This window comes from Natrix helvetica (genome assembly GCF_964273705.1).
Source record: "Natrix helvetica genome assembly, chromosome: Z".
Taxonomy (NCBI): Eukaryota; Metazoa; Chordata; class Lepidosauria; order Squamata; family Natricidae; genus Natrix; species Natrix helvetica.
In genome coordinates, this window is record NC_138554.1 from 120,182,651 (window position 1) to 120,194,849 (window position 12,199).

General features: G+C 40.2%; 1 protein-coding gene across 2 annotated transcripts in view; it reads right to left on the reverse strand.

Moving 5' to 3' along the window:
- MPP7 (MAGUK p55 scaffold protein 7) overlaps nt 1–3,121 on the reverse strand; it is a 96,056-nt gene extending 92,935 nt beyond the window's left edge. For both annotated transcript variants that reach the window (XM_081971491.1, XM_081971488.1), the window contains exon 1: nt 2,840–3,121. The gene's annotated coding sequence lies outside the window, so the exon portion shown is untranslated. The remainder of the gene's footprint in view (nt 1–2,839) is intronic.
- Between the last annotated feature and the right edge of the window lie 9,078 nt (nt 3,122–12,199).

The following is a 12,199-nucleotide window of genomic DNA, read 5'->3' on the forward strand; positions in this document are numbered from 1 at the left end:
TATGAAAGAAAAAAGCAGCAGGAGCAACTTAGGGGAAAATATCTCCTTGTGTGAAGCAGGCAAGAAAGGTTGCAAATGGCAATCCCAAGATTGTAGTTTACGGTATCTTCGTAATCATAACTGGGTGCCAGAGCGCCCAGAACAAGGTCATATATGATCATGGGGACCCCGCAATAGCTACAATGTCACAAACCAGTCACAAGTCTACCTCGTTTTGAATGGTTGCTAAACAAGGGATAACAACTTGAGAAATACCTGTGTACAGAGCTGTTACCTGAACGATCCAATCAATACCAAAAAGTGTAAAGATCCTCACGGCAAAACAAAGCAACAAGTCTGTCTTAATGGAAAATCAAAAGATAGCAGGGCTTCCCTTTCAGAAAGTCCAATATTGATGTCATCCAGCCACAAAATGTATATGTGTTGAAGCAATAATCTGGCTCTTGAGAATTCGGATGCACAATTCTGCCTTAAATACATTAAGAACAAGGTAATCTCAGACAACATTTGTATCCCTTGCTAAATAAACTTAATAATAATGAAATCTACTTTAAATTCTCGTTATAAATTTCCAGTCTGTCTTAAGAGGAGTTTTTTTCTTAAACTTACTCTTTTCCTTGCCCCTTTTCGAATGCAAGTGAAACAAGAGCAGTTTCTCTGCTGTTATTTTTAGTTTTATGATTCAAAATGTGTAATGTTTTGTCAGATCTTAAAACAGGTTTTTCCTCCTGTTCTTCTTAACTTTTAAAATATACAGCTACTGTACTGTGCTGTATGTTTTCCAGTACTGCCTGATTGATTTAACAAGAAAAACCTTTCACTACTAAGTGATGTGATGGATTATTAAAATTATATTCAGCTATATAAAAATGTAGATTTGGATGCTTCATACCTATAAACACAACATTACATTCAGCAAGCTAAAGTTAATTTATTTTTGAAAGAAAGATACTGCATTGTATTAAACAAAATACTAAAATTAAAATAGGACAGTTATGGACAGTAGACATTTGAAAAATTAATAACTTTAGTGCTAAAGTGTACCTTAAGTACTAAACATTCTCTGCCTTTATCTAATTAAATATGCATAAAACTGTTCTCATTAAAATAATGCAGGAAAAAGGGATATAGTCTTATTCTTAAGGTTACGCATCATAGCAGGCACCCTTAGAACCTCTCTAGGTGAGAGAGGAGCCTTTTGCCACGTACAGATTTGTGACTATTTTGCTTCATCTGCTTTCTATGCTGCAGATTAAATACAAACAATGAAAACAGAATTTGACCCTGTAACGGAACATTATAAACATGGTTGTTTGAGAAATACAGGGTGCAATATCAATATTAAATCTGAAAATGTCCTATGCTCTTGGAAACAATATCTTTTCCATCATGCAGGCACCTATGAAAACATGTATCTGGTCTGTCAGGAGTTATATAACCTTATGCCTAAAATGTGTTTGGTTTTAGTAGTGCAAAGCACTGCTATGCTTACAAAATAAAGATATAATTACTGTCTGTATCAGCGTTAGAGATATTTTTCAGGTGGAAAAATACCATTACTGTGATCACCATCATGAAAGTTGTTAATTCCACCCTTGCCCTCATTTGTTTTACTTGGCATACGTATAGGGCCACTCATCTCACTGAACGTATCTCTGGACCATGTACAACCAATAATTAAACTAATGTGATCATGTTAAACCACTATAAACTTAATAAATAATTGTGGGAGTACATCCATATAAACACATCACACAGGCTGCCCAGGAAAGAACCATATAGAATAATACTAATCCACGTATCTTGTGGCTGCTTAGGTATTGCAGGAATAAACAGCTATTTCCCATAAATGCATGATTTCTTAGAATTATGTGGTCCTGAACAAGTCACAGTAATCTAGCTGCTGTGGTAGTATGGAGATGCTAAGCCATAAATGAACTAAGACATGGGATACATGGTAAATTGATCAGCCTGGATTTGGCTACACAAAAGAATCACAAATATCACATGGCTTGATTTGCACAATAACTGAGCCATAAATTAGAAAATCACCCTTCGTTTTAGCATGTTTTCAAACCAACTCTAGTTGGAAATTAGGCGAAGTATTATACTATGGCTGACTATTAAATTTTATTATCTTGTATTTTCATCCTTAAATATAAAAGCATGCTAAAAAGTATAAAAATTACACTATAGAAAGCAACATAATAAGAATCTGGATAATAAGAATTTCAGCCCAATTCTATACTTCTAACATTGAATAAAATGTCCTATGAACAGACTGGTATTAATTTAAAACAGGATCTATTTACTAGATCTCCTGTTCCTAAAGGTGTATTTTAGAGGTGAAAACATATCTTGCATCATTTATTCAAGGCTTGCCAGAATCGCCCCAAAGAGCAAATTGGTGTAAGAAGAGGAGAGACACCCTACTCACAACTCCCATTCCTGCCTCCTTTATTTCAGACTTCTTCCTTTATGTAACGATGCCACTAGCTGAAGAAACCAGACATTTTCTCACACCTTTAAACCCTTCGCCGTCTACCCACGCCTCATTCGCACGACCCATTTGACACCAGGCTACACGTTTACCCGTGGCTAACTTAGCCACCACCATGGCGCGCCAAACCAACCAGGAAGTTAGCAAGAGCACACACATCGAGTCAAACTAAGCCGCCCGCTTCGGTTTCTCCAAAAATGCGGGTCAGGACTGGGAGAGGCTCGGTGGGTCGTGGGAACCCCAGTCCGCCTTTTGCTGTAGCCGGGTCACCACTGAACTCCGACGTGTCCTGTAAAGCCCAGTGCGGCACAGTCGTTTCTCGGTCGGCTCCGACCTCACCTGCTGCTCTGGTCCACCGCCAGCCGCTGTCTCAGCACAAGAACGACCCTCGAGACCTCCGATGGTCCGCACTTCTGGAAGCTGCAGCCGGGCAGGGCGAATCCTGCCCAACCTTCTGTCTCCCTCCGGCGCTTTTACCGCAGCCACCGGCCGAGCACCGACCCAGCGCGTGGGGGGAAGGCGCAGCGGCCCCGCAGTCCCTCCTTCCACCTGCCCCGGGCGCCGCACGTAGCGACAAGGCTGCGATCGCCTACCGCGCGAGGTCCATTTGCGTCCTCCCAATTCAACCGGGGCGGAGCTCTGGAGCCGAGGAGAGCGGGAGCGGCGTATTACTCGCCCCCGTTTTTTTGTCGCCGCTGCCCTGATTGGCCCTCGCCCGCCGGGAGTGGGGAATCGAACTTCGCCCCGCCCCCCGCCAGCTGGAAATCTGCTTGATTGGAGGAGGCGGATGTCAATCTGGGGCTCATTGACGGCTCGAAAGGGCGTTTTACCACGCGCGGTAGCGCCTGTTGGACAGTTGCGCGTGGAGTTGTGGAGACGTTGGGTTACTCAATAATCTGAGTGTGGAATGGTTTTTTTTTAAAAAAAATTGGGACATTTCCTTCTTTTACTTACTTGTAGACGCAATAGCATAAAGAGACGCACGTGTTAAGTTAGAACAATCGATAGCCTGCATCTAGTTCTAAATGTTTATTTTTTATTTTTTTTTATTTACTTGATTTTTCACTCATGTACAAGTTAACAGGAATAAGAATAACAGGAATGCTGTTGAGGTTGTGGTATATCGTTACATTAATAAGATTTTTTTGAACTGCTTCTCATCCTAAATTTCAGTGCAATGGGCAAACGGGACCTTCCAATTGATTAAATTAACTTTACTATGAAATACTATGAAAACAATGGCTGTGGCAAAAAAGAAGGAAGAGGAAATTTGTTCAACTTTGTTGAATTTCTCTTTAAAGTGGGGCATCAACCTCATAAATAACCCTGAGAAGCCTGAAGCTGAACTATCTTCACAAATCCAATAGTCTCTCACAATTGGTAAAATAAATTCAGTATGAAACATATTCTCTTGAAACTAGACAGATCTAGAGTTAATGAGGGAGCAGATGTGCACTACCTAAATTTGGATTCTCCCCAGAGGGCAGCCAAGAAGCAACACAGCTGGATTAAGGAAAACTTTCAAATTAAACAACTTTTTTTTTCATGGGGAAAGGATTGGATTGACTACAACAAAAACTACATGTCAAAATGACAGAAGATTTCCCTTAAAAAGAGAAGCAGAAACTCAACCGCCCCCACCTTTGTCAATGGGCCATTAAAGGCCTGGGCCAATCTTTTCTACACAACAAAGGTAGGATTAACCCTCTACAGATCCCACCACATGGCACCTTGGAAGAAGCAATGCTCAACCAAACTTGGACTCAAAATACAGCCTACAAAGTTTTCCCTGCATGGCCCCATGGGAGTCTGACAACCAATCAGAATACAAGCTCGAGTTCAAAGCCAGAGAGGGCATAAAACCAGGGACTTTCAGCATCTCTGCACTTTTTCTTCTGCACCCAAAATCTTGAACCATGTGATCACTTTTTTCCCCAGGACCTCAAACTATGTGGTCCTGTCCATCATTAAAACCATCTTTCTGAGAGGCCTCCATCTTTCCAGTGTCTCTTTCCCCCCCACTTGGAACTGAACCCAGAAGGACATTTCTTCCAACAAGTGAATGTGTAGCATTTTCTTTAGTCATTCAGCGTGGCTACATGAGAATCTGCGAGAATAAAAGGTTTTGGGTTGGATAAATTCCATTCAACTTTTTCAAGTTGTGTAATTCAAACTGAAATTTGGGAAATGATCAGAGAGTTGCCTGAGGAGCTGGATTGTGATTCTTCAGCTGGTTATAAGCATTGCTAAAACTACTACAGAGACTAAGGAGGATGGAAACAGCTAATGAGCTGCTGATACCCTTAGTTAATGTGAAATATATTACTGATATCAGAAGTGGCATTCACAGGTTCTGACCAGTTCTGGAGAACCGGTAGCAGAAATATTGAGTAGTTCGGAGAACTGGTAAATACCATCTATTCTCTGCCTCCCGAGTCCCAGCTGATCGGGAGGGAATGGGGATCTTGCAGTAACCTTCCCCTGGAGTAGGGTGAGAATGGAGATTTTACAGTATCCTTCCACTGCCATGCCCACCAAGCCATGCCATGCCTCCAAAGCCACGTCCACAGAACAAGTATTAAAAAAATTGAATCCCACCACCCCTCAGATGCCACACTTTTGCCCACCCAAGTGTATTATTTATTAATATTCCGATAAGTAAGTAGCTGGCAAAACAATGCACTCATACAATGCAGTAGAAATCTTCTGGTGCATAAGAAATCTTAAATGTCATGCCTTTGAATTTACTATGTCAGAATATTTTAAACGAATTACAATAAAAGAGTCCATTAATGGTCTTAAGCACATGTACATGTTGAAATTGATTTCACTTCAGCCTATTTGTAAGCCATCTTACAATACATAAGAGAGTCAATAACGTGTGGTTCCAAGCAAAATCAATAAGATGAAATAATAAATATTGATCCTTTATGTGGATAAATCCAGTCTGTAATAACATCATGTACTATTATAGCATCAAGGGCATTTAGAGAAGGGGTACACCTGTAATTCAATTACTGTATGTTGTATTGAATTACTTTTATGACTAAGACTCAAGGTGGCATTTGGCATCATTCCCCACCATAATAACCCTATGAGAAGAGTGAGATTTCATGGCTGAGAAACTTCAATTCTAGCCCAACACCATATCCATTATACCACATTAGTGAATTCAGGCCACAATATGGCACTGTTTGTATTCCTGTAATGTGCCCTACATTTGAAGACTTCGGCCGGTACAAAACGCGGTGGCACAGGCAGGTATGAGTATCAATTGCTTAGCACATGCGACTGCTGAAGCTGAATAGGCTTCGGTATATTTCCAGGTACAATTAATGGTGCTGGTGGATACCTTTAAAGTCATCATGGCTTGGGACCTGGCTACCTATGGGACTGTCTTTCCCCAATAATGTCTATCTATCCTGTCAGATCTGACAGGAAAGGCATGCTCTAGGTCCCTTCTGTAAGAGAGTGCTATCTGGCAGGGTCTAGGACAGTGATGGATAACCTTTTCGGCCCTGAGTGCCAAAACTAGAGTGTGCATGCGAGTGCCAGAACCTGGAAGAGAGCAGCTGGTCAGTGAACATGCATGCAATGGAACCCAGAAGAGCAGCTGGTGATGGCGCATGCCCACAGAAAGGGCACTGCATGCCACCTCTGGCACACATGCCATAGGTTCGCCATCATGGATCTAGGAAGAGAGCTTTCTGCCCTGGGACCTGCCCTTTATGACATTACTCCCCCAGAAATTAGATTGTTTCCTGACCTATCCTTTTACAACATATTAAAAACCTGGGATTTGCCATCAAGCCCTGTCAGGGTGTGAATTCCGCCCTGGAAAATAATGTATGGATCTTGGCAAACCTTGAAGTATACTTTTGAAATAAAGAAAAATAAACCCAAGGCATAATCTAAGAAAAAACATTTTAATTGTAAAGAAAGTAAAAATACAAACTTACTAAGCTAATTGATTACATCTTGGCAGAGCCTCTGTCTGCCTTGGCATACAGACAAAGGAAGAAAAGGAAAGAAGGTATGTGATGTAATGACATGCGCAGTAAATCATTGCTGATAAGAGACAGTTCATTCTGCCGTATAACTCAAAATGTAGGCACAGCTGGCAAACCAAATAAACGTAGTGACAAGCCCGGCGCTATGATAGTATATGTGAACATGTCTTGATCTTGGTTGTGCTAACTGAGTTTTTCAGCTGCTATATTATATTATTTTGGTGGTTTTTAAATTTGGCTGGTTTTTTATTAACTTATTTTTTTAAGTGTTACTTGCCTAATTATGCAAATGAAATGAGAAGCCATATAAATTTAATAAATAAATAACAAACTTCCTAAATGTTGTGATTACATGTCATATTATCAGCCTATCACATGCCCTCAATAAATTGAGCATGCAAACTTAATGGCTTATTATCTAAGAAGAACAATGGAGAGATACAAATAATGATCTTAGGAATTGATGGACTTTGATGCTCAAGCATTCTGCATTTAATGTATGCATGGTGAGGGCTGCGTAAACCCTGTCAGGCTGAAGATTGCATTTGGGTCATGAATCACATCACATACTGAAAGAGAACAACACCAGGACAAAAGTGATAAAAAGTGTTCCATTAATTACAGATAACTAGATTATTTTGTCTACATTTAATTTGAAGGCTACCATTCAGCAGCATTTGAAACCCACATACACTTTGGGGAATCCAGGTTTGGCAATCTTAACATAGAAGACACCAAGCTCAGAAGTAATATTGGCTAGCCCCCAAGGACAAGGGACCAACAGATGATTCAGGAGGACACAGTGCTTTAAGGACAATTCTGCACTGCAGCCTCAGCTGCTGGTCTCCCCTGCTGCATCTTAAATCTGCTTCAGAAATTTGAATTTCCAGTGCAGATTGCAGTGGGGTTATGCTGAGTCCAAGCACCACAATACTATGTAGTATTGGCTTTTCCCCCTGCTTTTTGGTCTGTCTTATTCATTCAGGAAAGCAAACCTAATTGACTGGCTTGTGCGTGGACTGCTCTACTAGTGCACATCTTTTCCATTTTAGGGATTGTTCTTTTCTGACTAGTCCCTGTTGTTTACTTTGCTTTCCCAGTTATTTGCACACATGGATGCAGTCACCGCCCTTTCCAACATTTATTTCCTTTGACACCAACACAGACTCCCTCCCTTTTTCCTAATATATCATCCTAGCTGATACAATAATCAAAGCATTAGGGAACAGGTTGTTCTTTGGTGCTTCTGTGAGTTCATGAAAACTTTCTAGCAAGGAAAAACCTCACAGAAACAAAGCAGGAAGTTTTTGTGATCTAAAAATGTTTGAGAAGATAAAGGGAAGCTTTGTGGTACTGTGAGTGTGGCGTAGGAGAGCAAGCTACTTCACCCCACCTGAGCAGAAACAGAAAGCATGAGCACAGGGAAATAATAAGTGAATGACGTATGGCCTTCTAAGTCTGAGAACAGGTTATTCACTCAATAGTGCATCCTTGAAACCTGCAAGTTTATTTTAACTGTAGGAAACATACCAGCCCAGCACAAAATGGATGCCCAGGTGTTGACTAGCCCCACTGGATGTGCTGGAGCCAATCAGAGCTGAGCATTGGAGACCATCTACTCTGAAGACAGCTGAATGGAAAAATGGCAGCTTTGAAGCAAAGCTGGGAAAAAGTGGACTGGGAGTGAGAAGAGGAAAATGCCATCCATTCCTGCAATCAGGAAGTTGTGGTTGACCTGTGTTAGTGAGGAAGTTAGGGGAAAACACAGATCTTACCTTACGACTCAGATGAGTTTCTGAATGAAATTCTGGACCGTCTTCAATAAGCTGCTAAGAAGCATGGAAACTGAAAATTGTTATTCTCTTTGCTATGTTGGCATTCTAATGAAAAATAGTCCAAACATCGTCCTGTGTTTATAATATATTACCGGAGAATAGAATAGAACTATGCCTAAGTTCACAGATTGTGTTAAATGTGATTTATTTAAGCGTGATTTATTGATTAAACTCCCACAAACTAAGCCATAAACCATGGCTTGCAAATCACAGTGGATAGATTTGCAAAACACATTAAGTCAAACCAAACCAACCATCTATATTTAGTGATCCAATACATATACACATGCCTAAGCACCTTATATCATGTGCATTTTGCAGGACACTAGCCCTTGAGGGAAGGCCTTTTGGAGAGGAGAGATTAAGCTTGTCAGCAGGTGATTGGTTAACTTATTCCAGTATCATTTTACAGTCTTTGCATGTTTAAATTTTACTGAAGGCAGTAGAGCTTAAGAATGTGTGACCCTAAATCTGCAGTCAGTGCTGTAAATAAATATTTGGGTTTCTTTTTTTCTTTGTCAGTAAGAAAATCCTGATTTTAGAATGAAGCCTGGAACCTTTGTTTGCAAGTGTATACTTGGCTCTGGAATATCTTTTTTCAATGGAGATAATGTTCTAGACCCCATAACCTTCCAACTCTGATGATTTGCCAGAGCATAACTGAGATTCTTGCATAATTAAACAGTCAACTCTCAGGTGACACTCACGCTATTTAAGTGCATTCTTTGGGCTTTCTGTTTGCAGCTTGGATCAGTTTACATTTGAAAGGTTGCTGAGAAGAAGGTTTTCTAAGGTCACAAGCAAAAGCAAAACCCTTGAAAAAGAAAATGCTTAACCAGACACTCAATACAGCTGCAGTTCAGACTCCAGATGTGAGGTCAGTGCTAAGGAAATATGAAGCACTTGGACCCTAGTTATGTGCAGGTTTCCTTTCTTTGAGTAGAACTTGCTATTCTGCAATTGATCATTTTCATTCCAAAATTCACTTCATGTATTAAAAAAAAGCAGATTACTAGCATAATCAATTTGCACCAAAGATCTGGAAACAAACTAAAAATTCTTCCCACCAAGACCTAATTCTGTTCTCACTCATGCATTTACCAACATGATGTGTGGTTGTGTCTAAGTTGTGCATCCTGTTTTCCACTTCCATACTTCTAATAGCTATTACTATTATTGTGAGATCAAAAGGATCATCAACTTTGCACCTGCTTTAGAAATTATATCCTATCGAGGGGATGTTGATTGTTAATGACTACATATTTTTTCCATGACAATCTGTCCCAACCTGGTCCCTTCAGGTCTTCTAACTTATGATTTTGATGATTACATGGGATAGATCATAGAAAGGAGAGTAATATGATGGAACTTTACAGCAGCGGTTCTCAACCTGTGGGTCGCGACCCCTTTGGGGGTCAAACGACCCTTTCACAGGGGTCACCTAAGACCATCAGAAGACACATATTTTCGAAAAATACAGAAAATATAAAATAATGTTATGGTTGGGGGTCACCACAACATAAAAACTGTATTAAAGGGTTGCGGCATTAGGAAGGTTGAGACCCACTGCTTTAGAGAGAAAGGTCAAAATATATTTCACTCATAACGGCTGTGAAGAATATTGGAAACTTAATACTTTTTCTTCCTTTCTGCTGTCTATTAGTTTGTGCCAGTTTGTACCTTCTTTTTAAAAGATTTTAATAAAAAAAACTATGGAAAAAAGTGAATTAGTGAAAAAAAAAGGAGAAACATTTGTTAAATGAATTTTGCCCCATTTTACAAACTTTCTTGCCAGAGTTGTTAAGTGAATCATTGCAGTTATTAAGCTAGTAACACAGTTGTTAAGCGAATCTGGCTTTGCTTGTAAGAAGGTAGCAAAAGTTGATTACATGACTCCAGAAATTGCAACCATCATAAATCTGAGTCAGTTGCCAATCACCCAAATTTTGATCATGGGACCTTGGGGATGCTGCAATGGTCAGAAGTGTGAGAAACTATTATGTCTTTTTTTTCAGTGCAGTTGTTAACTTTGTACAGTCAATAAAATGAACTGTTGTAAGTCGAGGACTACCTGTACAGTGTTTATCCTGAAGGCCAATATCCCAATCAATGAATGAAAGGCCAGGTCTCAGAGACATGGCTGCCTCCACAAATTTTGCTTCACCCTGTAGCAAAAGCCAAAAACATAATTATGTTTAGGTGAATTAAAATCATTCCAGGGGTGGGCTGCTGAGGTTCGGGCGATCCTCTAGCTAGGATTCTGCCCAGTTCAGCAAACCCCCAAATGTCACCCCTGGCTGGCCATGCCCACCCTGCCCCTCCTTTCCCAGGAATCTCCTTGCGGCCTGTTCATCAGGCCAGGTAAGTGCAGGGCCCATGCGGAGGCTCAGGGAGGGAGGAAAATGGGCCTACTAGGGGTTCCTGAAACGGGCCTGTTTCCCGCCTCTGGAGAACCACTGGAGCCCGGGAGAAGCAATGTTTGCCCTCCTGGAATCTTGAAGAAAGCCTCTAGAGTCTGGGGAGGGTGAAAAATGCCCTCCCCCTGGCTGTGGTGCAGTAGGCCGACTAGACCACGCCCACCAACCAGCAACGGGGCAGCAAACCCGTTGCTGCAATTTTTGAAGCCCACCCCTGCTTGCACCCCATTTAACAACAACTAGGAATGATACTGCATAGAACTGTCAGCAAGGGCAAAACTAAAAAAAAAAAAAGTCAGAATGACAAAATTCTGCTCTTTTTTCATGTGCACCAAAATCCATGTTTTATTTTACAGCAGAATTCCATGTGTTCACTTACAATCACCACGTTTGCTCTTTCTACTCCCACCCTGTAGTGTTATTTTTTTTGATATTATAATAATTAGTAGCCACTAATCTAGCCTCATATCATTTGATACCCATTTCCCATCACAAGAACTGACCATCTAGGAGGGATATTTTTCCTTATTTATTTTTGGCACACTACGAATCCCTCATGCGTTTCACTCATGAAAAGTGAAATTTATGTTTTAAGTATTGAAAAAAAATTTTAAAAAACTAGAAACTGGCTTTTCACTTAACATTAGAAAAGGCTTTCATTTCTACACCAGCAATCAGGGACTGCTATGCTAAGATATGAATGGGGCAAGCTCATTTGCTTTGCAAAATATTTAAACGACCAACGCTCAGTGATTATGTTGCTTCATGTTAAATTACAGCATAATATCCATGAATTAGACATGATACTACATGCGCACCTCAAATAATACAACAAGTACATAGAAAAAAAGCTGTTCCTTTTGAGCCCTGTTTCTCAGCCGTGGTTCTAAGAGCTATGGACCCTGGGCATGCTGGCCAGGGAATTCTGGGAGATGTACCGCACATATATTAACATTGCAAGGATGGAAAATCTGCTTTTGAGAAGCATGAACTTGTAGCAGGGAATAATTTTGCATTTAAGGTTTAAAAGTGAAAAAAATGTGTGCCAAGAATCATTTTGTGAAACAAGTAAGCAGCTTCAGGTATTACTATTAATTCTAATTTCTAGTCCCATATTTCCCTATTTCGAAAAGCTATATTTTGCTCAAATATGATTGTCTATTAATCACAACTAGCTGTGTTCACACAGTTTGTGAAATGTTATATGCTGGCTTACAACTAAAAGGGAGAAGTTCACGAAAGAAACTGAATCAAATCCAAAGAAACTAAATCATGTCTTAATTAAGTTTGTGAGTCAAGCCATAACCTGAGAGAATTGTCTCTTTTCATTTTGCAAACAGCTGAATTAATGAGGTTTCTTTGTAGGTCAATAGCCTACAAAAATTGAAGATGACAAGAGATTTTTTTTAAAAAAATCAGAAATCAGGGGAACCTTTT